Source organism: Amblyomma mixtum, chromosome 3, assembly GCF_055824585.1.
Source record: "Amblyomma mixtum isolate Tamu chromosome 3, ASM5582458v1, whole genome shotgun sequence".
Taxonomy (NCBI): Eukaryota; Metazoa; Arthropoda; class Arachnida; order Ixodida; family Ixodidae; genus Amblyomma; species Amblyomma mixtum.
The window spans coordinates 153,235,566-153,255,070 of NC_143014.1; the positions used below are offsets into that span (position 1 = coordinate 153,235,566).

The 19,505-nt window shown below is 46.9% G+C and overlaps 1 protein-coding gene across 3 annotated transcripts in view; it reads right to left on the reverse strand.

Moving 5' to 3' along the window:
• The window catches only part of LOC149352402 (uncharacterized), a 561,538-nt gene that overhangs the window by 467,910 nt on the left and 74,123 nt on the right, over positions 1-19,505 (reverse strand). The window lies entirely within an intron of this gene.

Below are 19,505 nucleotides of genomic sequence, written 5' to 3' on the forward strand. Positions count from 1 at the left end.
CTTTTTATGAGGACAGAAAACGGCAACGTCATCAGCATAAGCCAAAATTTTGATTTTGCACTGCGATAGCGAGAAGCCTAGAATTGCTATATTTTTGATGATACTAAGACATAGCGGCTCAAGATATAAAGCGAATAACAAAGGCGATAGCGGGCAGCCCAGTCAAACCGATGATTTAAGTGGAATACGTTCGGTGAGCTTTTGACTAACGATCACTCTTGTAGTGGACGCTTTATAACATAATTCTATGCCTTTAACCGATGTTTTACTCTCTAAAACTGAAAAAAAAACGACGCACGTTATCAAAATCCTTTGCCATATCAATCTGATTACGAGCCACTTGTCTAACCTCATCTGACACTGTCTCCAACCAACGTCTGATATGGATATGGTTTTGGATACTACGACATTTGATTCCACACTCTCGGTGCGGCCCTAATAAATCTAATGCCACTAGTTGCAGTCGAGAAGGAAGAACCTTCGCAAATAGCTTGTAATCCACGCTGCATAAGGATATCAGACGATCATCATCATAATCGTCAGCCTGACTACACCCACTGCAGGGCAAAGGCCTCTCCCATGTCTCTCCAATTAACCCTGTCCTTTGTCAGTTGCCGCCACTGTATCCCCGCAAACTCCTTAATCTCATCCGCCCACCTAACTTTCTGCCGTCCCCTGCTACGTTTGCTTTCTCTTGGAATCCACTCCGTTACCCTTAAGGACCAGCGGTTATCTTGCCTTCGCATTACATGCCCTGCCCAAGCCCGTGTCTTCCTCTTGATTTCAACTAAGATGTCATTAACCCGCGTTTGTTTCCTCATCCACTCCGCCCGCTTCCGATCTCTTAACTTTACACCTATCATTTTCCTTTCCATAGCCCGCTGCGTTGTCCTTAACTTAAGCTGAACTCTCTTTGTTAGCCTCCACGTTTCTGCCCCATAGGTGAGTACCGGTAGGATACAGCTGTTGTATACTTTTCTCTTCAGGGATATCAGACGATATCCGGCAGCAATTTTCAACCGATCTCCATTTATGCTTTTCGGAATCAGTATGGTGTGGCCAGTATAGAACGTGGGAGGTAAAAAGCCCCCGTCATAAGCAGCACTGAAAACTCCCAGCAATGAAGGTGCTAGGCAAGGCATAAACTTTTTACAGAACTCACTACTTAGCTAGACCATCTGGGCCAGGAGACCTCTGACCTTGCAGAGGAGAAAGGGCCAGTTTGACTTCAACTAAAGTAGCTAATACGCCCCTAAATGACTGCACGCTGCACATCCTCATGCCGAGGAAACTCTTCTTTGAAGAGACTAAAATCTGATCCGCTAATCTGTTTACTACTGCCCCAAATAAACGCATATAACAGTAAAAAAAAAAGGCTCCAAGAATACCTGGCGTGTCAGTATATGTACTGCTTCTGTATCGAATTTCTAAAACCTCTTTACAAAGAGCAGCCCGCCTTTTATCTTTGAAAGCGTGGCGAGATGGTTGTTCAATAACGCACCTCCGCGTCCGCGACCTAATTAAAGCTACCGGATATTTTTCTGCGCTAAACTGTTGTAACTGTGCTTTATTAATGTAGATGTCATCAAAATAGGATCCCGGGGCCAATTTTTCCAGCTCATGCAGTTCATTTAGGGTCCGCCCCAATTCACGAAGGTGAAAAAACCTCAGGAATGAGATCCGTGATGATGCTTCAATAGTTAAATTCCTTAACACCTTGATTAAATATATCCCACCTTTGAAAGACTCGCACGTGCCCAGGCATGTGCCCACATATCTTTAAAGCAAGCAGTTGCAGCGCGCTGAAAATTTTCATCTGAAAGGAGAGAATTATTTAGCTTTCATAGCGCCCATCGCGGTTGGAGTAGACTCTGAGTGTACTGTACCTCCCTATCTGAGCAGACGCCATGCAGCGGTCACTGAAAAATGCTTTCCTCACTCAGTAGTTATGTACAGTAGGTAATGTGCCAGCAGAAAAGTAAATCCTGTCAAGTCGAGCATTCGAAGAGGATTGGAAATGCGTGAAATGTATACGATTTTTAGTCGGGCGATGTCAACAAGGTTGTGTTCACAAACTTCAGCGAGAACAGCAGAACCGGGGTCATAACGTCCTTTATACACCGATCGATTATCATTGTTACAAACACATCAGTAGCCACACTAGACCGTGCGATACCAATGTAACCCAATGGCCTTCTTTTTCTTCTTTAAAACAACAAACCATCCCTTCCTCCTGGCTGTGTTTAACTAACCATTCTGTCTGCCTACTCTGTTTGCGCCCACTGGTCGTAGGAGTGAGGGGCCTTTCTGGGGTTTTCTTAAAGAAGTCGCCGATACATTCCATTTCCTCACTGTATGGTTTTCCTTAGAATTTCTGTACAGTCTACCCAGAAGACAGATGACAAAAATTCTGATTGAGGCGTTGTTTCCTGTATCGATGTATTGGCAGCCTTACCTCTGCTTTCCAGGCAACAGTGTATTAAAGCGGGTGCAACGGATGTGCGTTCAAGCGACCGCAAAGACTTTCTTTTTTAAACTTCGCACGTCAACTTTACCTGTCTAAATGTGGCTTCGTGGTCTGTGAACTGTCGCTTGTGCCAGCAGCCAGAAACTATTGATCATTGCTTTGTGTTTTGTCGTGATGCCGTGTTTTTTGGGGGCATTCTTGAATGGACTGTCAAAAACGGCATTGACTTTACGCCCTATACGATTACATTTTTGCCCACAATGGAAGGTTCTAAGGTTCCATGTCATCTTTTAGTGCTCATAGGACTGTTTAGCCTCTGGAAGAGCCGCATGACAGATCAACCCACATTGCCGCCACGTTCATCGAGGTCTCTGTTCAGAGAGCAGTTTGCTATGATGCGGGGGCTACATGCTGGGCAGGATGGACCTCCCTTTACGCGATGCATGCGTGTCTCGCCTACAATTTTTATGTGCGAGCAAAGTGAGAGCAGGATGCTTGTGTGGTTGTGCATGACGGGTTGTGGGACGCGACCTGGTTAAGTCGGACTTGAAGCCTGTCAGGGTGGGTGTACTTCCATGCAATAAAGAAAAAAAAAGTGCCCCAATGGCCAAGAGGTACCTTTTCTGACTCGCAATCTGAGGGCATGGGTTCGATTCCCAGCTAATCATCGCAATTTTCTTTACAGCGTAATTGATTTACATTACATTCTTACATGCCGCAATGACATTGGGGTCATGATATGATCCCATAGGCACAATTTGACTCGAGTTTTAATCGTTTTCATCCCATAGCTCAACGTGTGACATCACAAACCTCTCGACCAACCCTGAATTAGTGGGACAATGCGCACGACTTTTTCTCCCGACGTCCGCCAGGGGTAGGAAACATCCGTATACACCATTGTCCAGCAAATAGAGACGTCAGCGCCAATTCCTCCCATAGCGGCCGGAGGGAAGCGAACTAGAGCGTCGTAATGTCCTCATGACAACGGCATCCAGCAGAAAAAAACTTCATCCTCGAGCGGGATTCGAACAGCCGCCGCCGAAAAAACAGCAACTTCATATCGCGGTCAGTACGACAATTCGGCTGCGGCCTTAACGCGATACGTGCGTCGGAAGGAGTCAATCACTTTTAAGCCTGAGTACACCTCCAGTCGCCGGGTGCGCTGAAGTAGTTGGAACCGAAACTAATCAGAGTTGCCTAACCCTGATGTCCGCACTAAAGCTGCCGCGTTAGAACAACAGATTATCATCGGGAACAGTGTACACGCGGCTGCTCGTTTGTCTTATACGCTCAGCAGCTCTAGCAACCGCAGCATCATACTTTGTTTGCAAAAATGGTACACGTTATCGTGCACCTCAGCGGAATGTGGCGGACAGTGGAAGGGGGGAGGGAAGGGAAAGATCGCACACTTGTTTTCTGCTGCAAAAAAGCAAAACCGCCGCTCAGCATTAGAAAAAAAAAAATGACGCTTTCCGAGCAGACATGATAGGAAGTCTCCAAAATGGCAAGCGATACCTCTTGACAACTGCGATTAACTATGTGGAGGCCATTGGCAGCAACAAACAACACAACGAATATGTTGAAGCGTAGATGTCGCCGCGAAGCCGCCGCGCGTCAGAACGATAGCAGTGCTGCGACAAGCTACAAGCTACCCACTCGGGGCCTGTGCGTCTGCGCTACAGAAAAGGGTATTGAGATCATACAGTGGCTGAAGAGCTGCTCTACACCGGTCACGACAGTGCGGCATTTATAGGCGGCCAGCTGTGCGGCCACGGTGTCCCAGCGTTTTCACAGCCATGACGCGCTCAAAATTGGCTCTGCAGGCTATTCATTTTATGATACCGGTGGATTCAAGATTGCGGAGCATATAGTGAATGAGATCTTAACGTGACAGCGTTACCGCGGACGTTCGGAGGAAAAGCCGCGCACGTTGTCGCACTATTTCAGGATTGGTAGAGAGGATTGTGACGTCACATATTGAGCTGTGGAATGATTAAAACTCCATTTAGACAGTGGCTATAAGGTCGCAGAATGGCTGAAATTCTCATTATGACATGTAACACAAATTAATTTTAAGAACAAATTAATTGTAAAACAAATTAATTTTGTTGAAAAGAAAATAAGGGTAATTATAGTTCGGAATAGAACGCACCATCTTTGAGTTGCGAACCAAACACGTTGCCCCTAGGTCATTGAGGCACTTTTTTTTTTCTTTCATTAGGTCGCGTTCGTTCGACCTCTTTAAAGGAAGCACTTGTGTGTCTTGTGCTGTATCACGTGGTCTAGTATGTCTACTGATGTATGCTAATTAGTACGTACAATTAAAAGAGGTCTATTCACAAAGTAGCAAATAACCTTTAACGCTATTGCATCATACCCTTAAGGCGGAGCTTACGAGTCCCCCTAATTTCGACTTGTTTAGTGCGCGCATTTTTAAAACTCAAATGCCCGTACCATCTCTACCTCCAATACCAACTCGCATACAGGAGGGAACCCACTACGTTCAGCCTGAACCTCTTAATAATGCGGTGTTTTTTTTTCTTGTGATGTTTGGCGCTTTACTCACCGAAATGTTTCAGGCGTGGTGCCACAAAGACCGTATCCGCTTCCAGAAAAACACCCTCGAAAAGACAAAAAAGAGAACGCAACGCCATGCCTCACTAGGCGGAACTCGTTCGCGTGTTCCAGCTGGCATTCCATGCTCATTGCTGACAAAGTAAAGCTGTTTCGTTTCCAGGTGTTTACCGAATTTGCGGCCAAGCCCAAAAGATGAGTTGTTGAACAAGAATTGTTCACTTCTTTGACGAGATGTTCAAGCATCAGGATACTTAAGAAATACAAGCGTCTTACTCGAGAGAGAGAGAGAGAGAGAGAGAGAAACTTTATTATGGCAAGTGTGTTAGACCCCCCTTGGGTCCCTGGACCACCGCACGATCCCACAATCATGTTGAAAGTGGTTCGGACGGCGCGAAAACAACAAAGACAAAGGAGACACGAACACAACAGGACGGGCGCCAACTTGCAACTGTAGTTTATTGCACCAGATCCCTACATTTTATGCATCACCCCAGCCATATCTCGCAAGCCTATCACACAACAAAACAAATTGTCATCAATTTGTTTTCGTGTCTCCTTTGTCTTTGTTGTTTTCGCGCCGTCCGAACCACTTTCAAGATATGAACCAACTAGCCCAAATCAAAGTACTTCTTGACCACAATCATGATATGACACTGTCAGTATGTCTCATTCTTCGGTAAACGCGCTCCTTGTCCGCGCAGTCTAATTTATTGACCCTGACGCCTTGAAAGGGACACTGAGTAGAAATTGAAGTTGGCTTTTATCAGTCACTTACTGTATTGTAACCAAAAAGAAGCTATTTTCGCTGAAAACGGAGTTTTTATAGCGGACAAAATTAAAAAAAAAATGAAATACAGGAGTCGCTACCACCAGCTGAGTTACCAGGACTGCGGTGCGTCGACGCAGTTCTTGCAACGCGGATTCCAGAGGCTAGCATAAATCTCCATTCACTTCACGACGGATATCACGGAGTCCTCGACGTAGACGTCATGAGTTTCACTGGAACGACGGAAAATGTCAAGTGCAATTTTGTCATCAATAAATGCGTCTTTTACACCCGGACAAACAACATATATACCCAGAGAGAGACGTAGGATCAATTTTTCCCAGAAATAACGGTATGTAGTTGTCCTCCGTGTTCCTGTGAAGAACAAGAACCATTGTGTTATGCTTGCTTGCCTTATTGTGCTTATTTATCAGACTGTTCAACTTGTGCCCTTCCTGTTATAATCCCATATGGGATTGACAGTATGTACCAATAAATAAATAAAATAAATAAATTAAAAATGTTTTAAAAATGCTCGCTTAGAGCGTAAAATTTCCTATTATTAAAAGAAATCTTATCGCTAGTGGGCAGGATACCTTGAATACTTAAAGCCGGAGCGGGTGTATAGCTGTATGCGTTGAGTTTGTAGACACTATCCCATGAAAATTAGCATACTTTGCTCTTCTCGGTCATCGTTTTTGTCAGAAAAAAAAAACAATTCTCATTTGAATTCACTCAGAAAACAGGGGAGAAGTGGGACTAGAACATCCGTCAGTGAATTCTCGCCTTTCCCATGTTGGAGGTGCATACTAAGCAGCAGTACTTAGCAGCGTGCGAAATATAAAATGGTATGTGAAAAATAAAAATGTATATGTCTTGCTAAATGTCTTAAACGGAAAACAAGATTTTAACAGTCAACAAGTAATGTCAGACTAATGTATTCTGAACAACCCCTCGGTTTTGCCGAGGGAATTATCCTCCAGCGGGCCTTCGCTCGCAAATAAATATGTATATTGGAGTCAGCGGCCCATCTCTAACCGGCAGTGAATCACAATTTGTACTTTGAAGTTTATAGCCGTTCAGTAAAGTGACAGTTCTTTTTTTTTTCTCTTTTAGCTACATACGCTTATATGGCCCCTTGCAGGCTATTTCACGCAACGAACTAAAACTTTCAGACGGATTTGCGTATTTTATAAATTAAACTAAGTGGCACTGTAAAACCATCCGGCCAATTTCAATATTTTTAAAACTTATAAACACCTGATGCTGATGCAAACGTGCTCATCAAGTTTTGCTCCACCATTATGAATACGAATTCGGAACGGCATGCCACCTTAATCGCAGGCTTTCCAGTGCTGATCACGAGTACGAAACCGAAATGATGTGATGTAGCTGCTCTCTTCTATGCGTCGTAGCTCAAGCGCTGATCTTTTTTAGGAGTGATGAGCCAATCGGACCAACCGGACCTTCGTCCCTCGTCTGCCAGCGCTACAATGTTCAGAATGTCAAACCAACTTGCCCAGCAACACCCCCCCCCCCAAAAAAAAAATACTTATTGAATAATTAAACGGGTACAGACACAAAGTTTTTGGGTGTCCGTTTTTTTTTTTTCCTTGAAAGAGGCTTACAGGCTTAGCAGTCATGGAAATAAGATCAAAACAGCAGAGCGCCAGCGTGAATAATTATTACGAAAGATTTTGTACCGGAAGTTTCGGTCTCGGTGGGCGCCAGCGCTAAAGTGCTCCTTGTCGCCACGGTTGACCTGGACAACAACATTCCTGATGACGTCGGCGTCGTCGGCAAGCACTGGTTGTTCCTGAGAACGGCCAGAGGGTTCGGTGTGGTCACAGTAATTGGGGCAAGTTCATCTCGACGTCACTCGATGCGGGTGGAAAGGCCGAACTACTCCTCCGACAACATTCAAATTAAATTACGTTCGACTCAACGCCTGCGATTGAAACTTGCTAGACGGCATCTCCCTACGCCCACGAAAGAAATCATATTGTTTGCTTGCGTTCAGAATATTCTGTCTGTACCCCTTTAAGGTTTTAGCCGCTTTGAGATGCGCGAAAATTTTTAACTAGACAATTGTGCAGTGCCTCATGCGCCCCAAGCGGAGGAATTTTTGGGACGGTAGCTCAATTTCGAGCGCAAGTAGCACGTTCCAGCAATGAAAAAAGGTTCATTAATTTAAAAGTAAAAACACTCCCAGAATCGCTACGCAAATGGCGGGATACTACATATCCGTTCTATACACACAGACCGAAAAAGCCCATTCGCTAACTTTTTTTCGTGTTGGTTGAAGCATACCGTTTTGAGAGGTTTTAAACTTTATACATCCGCTTGTGCATCTTTCGCCGTGCAGTGAGATTAAAGAGCCGAGTTATTTGTCTCTCTCTTCCTCGTTTCCGGCGATGTCAGTTTCCCCCTCTCGGTAACACAAGAAAGACTGGTCTTCAGTGCACGCGTGCAAGACACCAGTGTCGTCTCAGTTTTCTTGCGTCTCACCGGAACTCTGAGCAGTTCGAAATGAACTAATCCTTATCCCCATTCAAGTCTCTTCTCTCACTCATTGGCGGTCGCCTTATCCGATACCGTCGGATTAACGGTTGTCAGAGCAGTGTCATCTCGACATCACTGAATTTCAGGTGCCTGCGAGCGACTTCCCTGTCTATTTATAACAAAGTGAGTCACTCTGGTCCCGTGGCATCTACGCTTGTCAAAATTTGCGCTCGGGCTCGTTTCCACATCAATATTCAGCCGACGCGACGCCACTGCGGCGCCCCTTCGCAGCTTCAGAACTTTGTCGCAGCGTCGAACACGCAGTGCAGTCTCCTTTCTGGAACTAAATGACACCGCAGCCGCTTATTCTTTCGTTCGCTTCCTCATCGAGACCTCAGCTGCGGCGTGTGCTTACTCTGACCTCTCCGACTGGCGGCCTCATAACAAGGCCGGAGAAGGTGATGCAATCGGTCAATATTTTTTTGCGTGCATAGTTCATATGCTAAGTATTTGCTACTCGTTACAGCCCGGGCGCCGATGGGTTTGTTTGTTGTGTAGGAAAACAGCGTGTTCCCCCACGTAGCGTCCATATCGCATTTTTGGAAACTTCCTTCTTCACGGCACACACACAGGTTCATCCGAACAATAATTGTTGTGACAGTCGACGCGAAGGAAGATTTGGATTGTGCGCCGGAGCTTGACACAATCCAACGCTGCGAAGAACGTCTACTGTCCAGTCTCTTGCTGTATACGGTATGCTCGAGTGCACCTGCAGTATGAAGATGACACGCTCTCACTGATCACACTTCGCGGGTAGCCACGTGTATGGTGCCCCTTCCATTGCAGTCGCTACCGAGCTGTCCGCGGCGCTGAACGATGCCAGACGTCCGTGCCATATCGTGTATACATGAACTGAGTCACGTTACGAAGTGCTACAATGACCCAAATAAAGAGAACGTCTGTTTTGCGGCCAGGACTACGCGCTGCCGCCGAATGATTGAAACCTGCTACACTCGTTCTGTCGGTACGTTCCGCATGAGTATTGGGTTTCTTCTCATCGTGTGCAAAGCATAACACGGGACGCAGCGCCTGGAAAGGTATCTTTTATGCCGACGGGTGGAGCGAGTGGGGTCTTCGGCATTTCTTCATACGAGCTCCTTGAAAAGTGCTTCAGCCACCGAGGGAATGCCAGGTGTTGTGAATATCGGCTTGGCCAGTGTCCGACCAAAAAGCCTGGATTTCGCTGTACATTAAAGCCTGCGCCACGATTCTAGTCACTATACAGCTAGAATAATGCTGATTAAGGTGAACTCTGAAATTATTTCGATGGTCATATTCCAGCGCAACCGATCTGTAAAAATGGTCTTTGTGAGTATTCGAGTCAAATTTAAAAGCTCTGCGTGAAACCTACGATTTACAAACAATTTTTTTTTAAAAATTGCTGCTCGCAGTAGCTCGCAACCCGTTAGTCCGACCCCTGACCGCGAGTTCTTAGCCGCCCCTACCCTTATGACGCCAGCGAACAATCCAGGCGAGCCTCCTCATCGGGCGTGCCCAGGCGGCGTGGGCGGAATGGGGCCAGAGGGGGCGCGGAGGGGTGCAGTCCCAACCTGTTTTCTATATTTTCTTTTTTTTTTGCTGGCGTGTCAGCGCGTATGAGTTGAGGGGGAGCGGGCAAGGAGGAGCATCATTTTTAATTTCAGATATCCTCGGTAGTTAACGTAAACTTTCTCGTGGTGCGGTGGCGAGTGATGCAATACCGATCACTCGAGCGCTTTTCCTAACCTCAGTAAGTATCATTTCATGGTCTCTTTAAGGTGTAAGACCAGGGTTGCCAGATGGCTCCGACCTCAGGTAGCCAAATTGGCCTCCGTAGTAGCCCAAACATAGCCAACAGCGAAATTTTTGCGTAGCCCAAAAGTAGCCAAAAAAAATTTGCTTTTTTGACGACATTTCTTAATAAGCATATTGAATTAATTTTCGGCAAGAATATTTACATATTAGATTTCTTTCCCGCAGATGATGTCTGAGGGGGTGCGCATGGCGTGTTCTTTCCGTTGTTACGTTTTGCATCCGTCATGCGCGCTAAACAGTGCGGCTAACAGGTGCGCTAACCAGGTCCTAAAGATGGGGCTGCAGTTCCACTTTGCAGGCGCGGCAGTAGGCCATATCACCTGAGGCGGGTGACGCCAGCCAGTCTGCACGCGGAAAAGAACGGCGGCGCTATATCTAGTTTAGGAATATTTCACCTTTTAAATGTTCGCGCGCAGATTAGACACGTTGACAGTGAAAATACCTTACTGTATACATACGCAGCCTCACTTTCAATTGCATGCTTTAATAGGAAGGTTCTCACTGAGAGCGTCACCTCATAGCATCGAGCATGCGCCTTCTGGAAGCTACATTCTAGATATGCATGAGCTCAGAATAAATCAAGGATATATGCCATTCGATGATAATCTATGTCGATTTTATATTCAGTCTAACAGCACCTTCACAATAATGAGAAAAACAATTACCCTTGAATTCCGGCTCCTTTTTCCATTTCTTTTTGTAGTTCCGGATGTACATCGCCCACTTGCCCATTCTGAAAGTTCTCGTAGCGACGGATCTAATGCCATGTCATGCCACTAACTTCCGCCGCCTTCGTTAGTTACAGTAATTGTGCCTAGAATATACTGGCCAGTATATTCTAGGCACTATAGTTACAGTGCGTTCCGCGCCGCGCCGAAGGATGGCTCCACGGCTCCGCATGAATGCACGCAGATTACGCCACGGACACGGCGCTCTCGCGTCGCTTCCAATGAATCTCGAGGGCTGCACGTGTGCCGCTTGAGGCTGCAGAAAAAGCGTAAGCTCTTGCGAGTGGCGCGCTTGCCGTGTCCAGCACGAGAATAGGGAGAAACAGAAAAAGACCTTATTAATGCGTAAGCATTACTTGCCTCATGCGCGAATCTTGAGCAGAATGTGTCGGCAGAACCAGAATGAACAATACAAGAAAAACATGCCTGGCGGTGGGTTTCCAAGCAGCCGCCTACCGCAGCCGAAGCGGACGCCCAAACCACTAGGCCACGTCTATGGTTAACGGTTAACGCGTGAGGATCACGAAACCAGGCAACAGAAGCGAAATAGTAGCATTTAATGCTTACGCATTCGCACTACGTCGGGAGCGCCGCGGTTGCTCAGTGGTTATGGTGCTCGCCTGCTGACCCGAAAGACGCGGGTTCGATCCCGGTCGCGGCGGTTGAATTTCTTTGGAGGAGAAATTCTAGAGGCCCGTGTACTGTGCGATGTCAGCGACGTTAAAGAACCCCAGGCGGTCGAAATTTCCGGAGCCCTCCACTACGGCGTCTCTCATAGCCTTAGTCGCTTTGGGACGTTAAACCCCATAAACAAAACAAAAAACCACGTAGGGAGACTTAAGTTCTCTTAATGTTTTCTCTCTATTCTGGTACCATGGTTGTCATGGCCACCCGAGGTGCACCGTCAATGGGTGAACGCTCACATGTGCAGACGGCAACAGTCTATATTCAATGGCGCGCGCGCGCGCGGGTGGCATGGATTAAGTGGAATCTATAGGGCGTGAAGTGTTTCCGCGGGGGCAACTTTCACGTAGTGTCAACTCTTTATAATAGAAATCGAAAGGCCATGATCCTTGACCGCCTGAAATACAAGTTTTCTCGAACACAGGGTTTACAAATTGTCATTTTGTAGCAGACGCGCTCAATTTCTTTAACCTTCTATAGCGTGCATTTTGATTCCAGCATGCCTTTTATTTCTGTCACTGTATATTTGTAACAGAGCACATTATAACTACTTTAATTTTTTTTCACCCATGAAAAAGATGTAGCCCAAAAGTAGCCACATAGCCAAAACGAAATTTCTGACGCCAACTCGGACAACAAGTAGCCCAATTTGGCTATTAATAGCCCAATCTGGCAACCCTGTGTAAGACTGGCATCGCAACTGTCGCAAATTCCGTTAAATAGTCGAAAAAAAAAACGAAAGAATCGTGCCCAAAATACGATAAATGTTTTGTTGTTCCGGCGCTACGAAATTTTTCTATAGTATTGTGATGTTTTTCTATAATACTCCAGTACTTTCCTGCAGTAATTTTCTGTACTTCTGTTGCTACGACAAGAGACAGCACAGGAAAGCAGAAAATTCTGGTGCTACTACAAGTTCATGGCCACAAATATTGCAAAAAACCTCTTGTGACGACAAATAATTTTGCGTTGTTTTTTTCGATAGGGTCGAAGGTGTTCTCTCGCTGTGCACGGATTGAATACTTTTAAGTCGTATGTTTCAAATTTAATTAATAAACTTTATGTAAGTAAACGTTTCCAGCTACATCAATTCAGCAGTAAACATCTGCTTCGAAAAATCGTCATCATTCCGAACCGTAATCTACTTTTTCGCCAGTCTTTAGTCAAACCGATTACGAAGTTGACACCGCCCTCCACTTCCGTTGCATATGAACGGTTGAAGCGCCTGTTTTCTCTCAATGTAACTGTACGAAACTTTATTTGCGGATCACTGAGGTCATAGGGATCCCAAGAGGAGACGTTATATTGCGTCTGTGCACAAAGGTACGTGTGCGAACCACTTTGCGCACCACTGCCTTGCCAACTGATGCTTCGAAAATTTCCCCACCTAACCGCCTCCTTTTGACGCCTCAGACGAAGTTTCGTTTCAAAACAAAATTCTTACCGCTACTTCGAGACATGTATTTCCATACTGAAACGAAAGAGCGGCAGTAGACACGTGAGTAACATGAATTACTTTTCTCCATTGCTGCCAGAACGTTGCATATTTTTCCCTTTCAAAAATTGCACCATGGGACGAGGGGAAGAGGGAACAACTTTTTACGATAACAAAACCTTCATTCTGCGCAAAAAAAAAAAAGAACAGAATGTTCCAAGGCCCACATACAGGGTTCTCCGTCGTTCGGCTCGAGCATCCTGCGCTTTGTCCCCACCTGCCGGAGGTAAGCACGCACAGCCTTGCGTGGCTGGCGCAGTAGAGGCAAGGGACAGATATAGAACTACGCCATCCTGATGACTCTCATTCTGGGGCAGTGCCTATACAATTGGACCGTATGGACATACAGCCCACAGTCTGAACCTTCGATGAGAAAATTTTTGCAGGGACAAACACCTAGCAGCGCTCGATGCTTCACTAGCGGTCATCGCCGTAGGAGCTGGTTCATCGTTCATCCGAATAGATATGCGCAGTTATGCCTCCAAAAAAGCCACCCGCTCCGGGCGGGATCTCCTACCATCTCCCGAAACTAAGAAAGAAAGAAAGCTAAAGATAGAAATGGTCAATATTTGTTGCATTCTTCGACTTTATTGGAATAAAATGCGGCACGCCTTCGAGGGCAACGCAACACATAGCGTCATCTTGTGAGAAACGCGTGTGCCCAGTAGGATATAAATTACTGATCACTCGGCTTGAAGGGCGTCGGGAGCTCTGTCTCTCAATGTACTTGAAGATTAGGCCTCGAGAAACCAATCCTACACGCTGATTTCGCGTTCGTTTTCGGTTTTAGGAATTTCGCACCGATAAAGTTTCCCCGCTAAAATGTACCCGGATGAATTTAACCCCGAGTGCAGGTTCTGTGGAGAAACGGCCACATATGAACACATACTATGGCAATGTAAAGAAGAATCTCCACCAGAGTACCTAGTATAAATTTCTTCTCATGAGCAATGGGAGGCCGTTCTGGTCAGCTCGGACCCGAGCATTCAAGCCTTGGCCATCGAGTGGGCCGCGAGCATTTTGACGAAATAAACGTTTTCCAATCCAAAATTGTCCGTCAAAAACGTTTCTATAAACTGCACGCGGAACTCGCACACCGGCATCGCACAAACTTCCGCTTGACCTGCTTGTGATATATAATTCAGTTATAACTCAATTAACATTGGCTGGATTACGAAATTTTGCCGCTCCCTGAGGAAAAAAGAAATATATAACAAGGAAAAAAAACGATATTCCTCGGGGCTCATCTACTCTGCACAGACAGGTTCATGTCTTCATGTTATGTATTCACGGCAGCTTGAAGATTTCAAGTGCGCCTCGGAATCGTTATACGTGGCACCAGTTTACAGTCCAGCTGCCCGCTATTCTGTATATGCCACTGGATTAGCGGTGTCAGCGGAGAGGTCCCCCCACTTTCCCTTCGCATCTTGAGCATACAGGAATCAAGCGAAGCGCGACTAATTCCGCATGCGTGTAATGCCCTCGGCTGCCATTAAACGTCGCGCGCCTCGACCTCAAATGCTAGGCGCCGGGCGAACGGCGCACGATGCGTGCCATTCAAAAATAGAGCAAGTGCGCGCGCCGGACGCCCGGCGGTCACGTGACATCGTGGCATCGTCGGACTTTTTTTTTTTTTTTTAACGGCGCCAGACACGCTACGCGACATTTTAACGTTTGGAATGCGGCTGCTTGCACGGCCGGAAACTGTGCGCCTCTACAGCTCAAACCCGCAGTCTGTCGTGCATGCGCACCGCGCACGAATCATGCTGTTGATTACAAAGCGCGTGCGTGAGTGTGTGCATCCGGGAAACTGTAATGGGCCAAACAACGCTCTGACTGTTCACCTCGGGTATACGCATGTTATCGTGAATGGAGATGGAACTGTAGGCTGAGGTCGCATTTGCCCCCCCCCCCCCCCCCCTTTTCCTTTTTTTTTTTTTCAGTACTCGCGTCTAATCGGCACAAAACTCTCTTGGAAGATATCGGAAAAGGCTGACGAGAGCTTGAAGAGCACGTGCCACTGGCAGCAAAGGGAGATGATTTTTTTTTTTGTCTCGTCATGCAAAATGCGCACCCAAAACACACGTAGAAAGCGCCATAGTGGTACTCGAATTTACACTTATTTGCTATCAGCAAAAAATCAAACGCGAACAAGACAACTGAAACACGAATAGCAAAATGAGAAGATATTAACTGGGGCAAGCTCAACACTGGAGCAGGCTAATTTCAGTTGGCAGGCGCGAAGACTGTACTTTAACAGTTTTAATCAACCTCGCTTCTTTTTCCTCTCCAGGTGCTAATTAATATGTTTGTGTTTTTGTGTTGGCATTTCAGTTGTCTTGTTCGCGTTTCAACGCTCAATCTTCGCTTTGCTACAATGTTGGACAGGAACGGTCTTGACAAGCAAGGAACCAGTAATAACCAATAGTGAAGAGATATACAACCGCTGTTGCTATGCAAAAAGAAAAAGAAAACAAGGTTATGGTAACCGGCCGGCCAGCTTACGCAATGGGACCGTGCGGAACTGCCTATAGCATTGGCCATAGGGCAAAGCACGCTGGCACCCCGGTCTCTGCAAACTTTGTGGCGGCTCTCGTCGCTGCTGTTTCAACGCCTCGTTCCCAACAGCGCTCCATTAAAGTCATCGGTCATGCCTCAAGTTCAACCTTAAACGGGCTCGTTACATGACGATGTTGCTAACAAGCGCTCGCCGGCGGCTCGATTTGTTTACCTGCAAGGTACACGCTTCATTAAAAAAAAAAGAAAAAGTGACGAACAACGAAGCCCCAGCCTCCAAAACTTTTTGAGTGGCATTGGCGTGAAATCCCTGATACCTGCGCGCAAATCTGCGTCGCTTTTCAGCAGCCTCGTTAACGAAGCTTAGTTTATTGTGTTCCTGATTCACTTCTCTATCGCCACAGCGTCACATGACAAATTCTCACCTCTTTTTTTATAAACCCCATGCAACGCACCTGCGACTTAAGGACACTTGTGCGGACGCCTAGTCATAACACGTATCCATGACTGACGCACACGAAGGCTTGTACGCCACGCTTTAGGCCTTACGCAGCCTGACATTTAAAGATCCGAACCGTGAAGCAAAATTGTTTATTTGACAGAGAGGGCAGAATGAATACGTTTCAAAACAAGGAAAAAATGCAGAGGTTTTACCGGAAAGGGTTCCATGAGGAGATTTTTGATTAACGCGCTTAAAAGAAGACAATAAAATACTTTTCTTGCTACGTTTCGTTTTGCCAGACCCACTGCACGAGTACAGCTGAAACTTATTGTGTCCGGGGGCGCTGGCTGCCAACTGCGGTTTAAATGCTGAGCGGTCGTAAAGTGCGCTCGCCTTTATGGGCCACGGCCAGCCGTAGTGCGCTGCCTCTGTATGAAAGTAGGCGCGCACGCTTCCATGTGCAGGCGGGTTGTAGCGCATTCCCCGCCTCGAAGGCCTCGAGAGCGCGCCGCCGCCAGAATCTCGTTGCGCGGAGAGGCCGCGGGGCCCTTGTGGGATGCTAAGACTTCTCGCAGCGCTCATACCGGCAGTCACTCTTATCTTATAAAGGGCCCCTGCCGACGTCATTTGTCAGGTGGCTAAGGAACAGAGAACGCGTTCCTTTCACTGGGTTTCCACAAACGTTAACACGCTCGCTTGACGACGCTGCGTTCGCACTTGGCTTCCGACGCTTCTGCTGGCCACATTGCAATCACCATCGGTCAGCGGGTGTCGTCCTGAGCGCCACCGTGAACCAGTCTACGCCACTATATAAACGGCAGTCTGGTGTAAATCAAGTTCGCGGCTGAGAAGTCCCGGCGCGGACATTCGTAGTAACGCGGCTGCAGCAGCAGTTGACCAGTTGATTGGAAGCTTTATTAATCGCAGGATATTCTCGGAGTATTCGGGAGGTCCTTCTAGTCTAGAAGGCCAGTGACATTGCTCCGCAGCGTGGGACCTGCGGACCACAACTTGTTGCTGGTCGGGGTCCTCGCTGTGCAGAATGGCCTGCCACAGCTCAAGGTTGGGGGTGGGGAGTCTGTCAGTTGGCATGCGCACTCCATGTGAAAAGCCGCAGTGTGGGCACTCAGGTTTGTAAAGCGAGGGGTACCATTGGTGGAGCTTAAGTGGGGTCATGAAAGCATCTGTATGTAGCTAGCATATGGCGTGTTCTTGTGCCTTGTTTCGAGTTTCATGGGTGTGCGGCATGCCTGTATGACTTCAAGTCCCGTTAAACCACAGTGTACCGCAAACGGCGACCATGTGGCGGCGCTCCATCGGCAGCAAGCTTGAGTGCGCGTCGCCCACTGCGTTGCGGCCGCTGTAAGCGGCGCAAACACAACACATTTCTGGAGAGTTCCACTAGTAGTTCTGCATCGGGTTCACATGTTCCACTAGTCATTTCGGAGCGAGTCGCTACGCGGTGGAGCTTCATTCTCCCGTCCTTCTTTCACTGCCTTTGTCTTTTTCCTCGCGGCGCTGTTCCGCGTCATTTGAAAGCTTCGGGGCTGACTCCAACGTTTTAAGCACTGCCATCGCATAACCTGTCCTCAGTGCATCCGCTTTCGCAATGCCATTATTATAAGTGACATTAAACTTATGCGTAGTTGGCAAAGCTAACCTCGGACATAACGTGAACGGACACTCAGAATAAACGGTAAGCAACATTTTTTTTTTTTAAACTAATTTAGGCAACGTCTCGCGCAAGTAGCCGGTCCTAGTGGAAAGCCCCGACGCTTTTAAAGCCCGCCGCTCTTCGGAAGGTGACTGCAGATGGTGGTTTTTTGGCAGTTAGGCAACATAGTACCATTGGGCTCCGCCCGCCGCTCAGTGGTTAGGCGTTCGGCTGCTGAGCTGGAGTTCCCTCGCTATGATTTGTAGCGTGCATACGCCCGCAAAATGCGGTGAGATACGTACGTAGCGTGCCCGCGGAAGCACATTCGTTACCAGCAGAGTCGCTGCGTACGCAAGCTCGCTGCATGCGTATGGCCAATTAAAAATGTCTAAAACGCTGCTTCCCCTTATCGTACCCACGCCCCTGAGCGGCCGGCGAAGCGGCCACCGGCCAGATATGTGCGCATGTCCTCGACATGTGATCTCGCGGCAGCAACACCGCCAGCGCCGACGCTTAACCGGCAAACGCCCCTGCGACCTCCTCTCTGAGACGCGAAGACGCATTAGGAACGCTCGCACTGCGTTTGACGAACCACTATAGGCCATAGCGGTTGAGTTCCCTATAACAGCGTTCCACTGTCATAATCTGAGTTTCAAGTCCGCCTAACGGTTTGTGTGACGATAAACGCACTTCGATGAGTGACCATATAAGAAAACAGCATGCGTGATGAATATAACGGGTGGACTTGTTTGAAGTTTTTGTAATGCGCCATTTTTAAGTTAACAGATCTCACATGCAAAAAAAAAAAATTCTTCGCCTAGAATCACATTAGACTCGTGGTAGGACAACGAACGTAAAAAGCACAACAAAATTGACACTGTGGTACTCTAATGCTACATTTATAGTGTGTCATGCATCTAGAACTTTTTTTTTTTTTGCGGAATTCTAAGGAAGGCAGGTCGGAACTTTAACCCATCTGAGTGGTATGTGGAAGAGGAAAGGACCGAGGATGAGGTGGTAACTGAATGCGTAAGAATGCTATCCTCTGAGTTGTAGTAGAGACGATATACCGAGTGTTTTTTTTAGAAGGTCCAAAATTTAAAAAAAAAGGTAAATTGCTTTAGATTTATTTTAACACTCGGGCTACACTGGAGGCTACAGCGGGCGCCAGGCGAGAGGAAAACTGCTTTAATGAGTTCGTTGATTAACTAAGTATGTTAATGACCTTTTCTAATTTTTATTTTAGGGGGTATGTTGTATTCGTAGAATTCGAGATCGTCCTCCAAACAGTCCAACCGCGAAAAAACTTTAATCCAAAAATTTTTCACGCACCTTACGAGGCGCGAAAAAGTCACCCTGGTAGGCATCTTCACACCTTAACTCAGCGGCGGTGAGCGCCTCTGACGTAGTTCGCTCCGCCCTACGCTTTGCGTCACACGGCTGACGTCACCTGAAGCCCGGACGGGTGGCGTGCGCTATCGCTGCATATTTCGCTTCGCTCCGCGCCCTCAAGGAATGCCGCATTGGAACAAAAACGCAGTGACACAAAGCGCAGGGCGGAGCGCACTACGTCACAGGCGCTCACAGACGCTGTGTTAAAGTGTGAAGCTGCCTACCAGGGTGACTTTTTCTTACTTCGTAACGCGCGAAAAAAATTTTTTCATGAAATTTTTTTTCTTGGCTGGATACCAATTCTGCTAATACAAAATATCCCCTAAAATAAAAATTATAAAAGTTAATTAACGTATTCAGTTAATCAGCGAACTAATTAAAGTAGTTTGCCTCTTACCTGGCAACCGGCATAGCCCTCAGTATA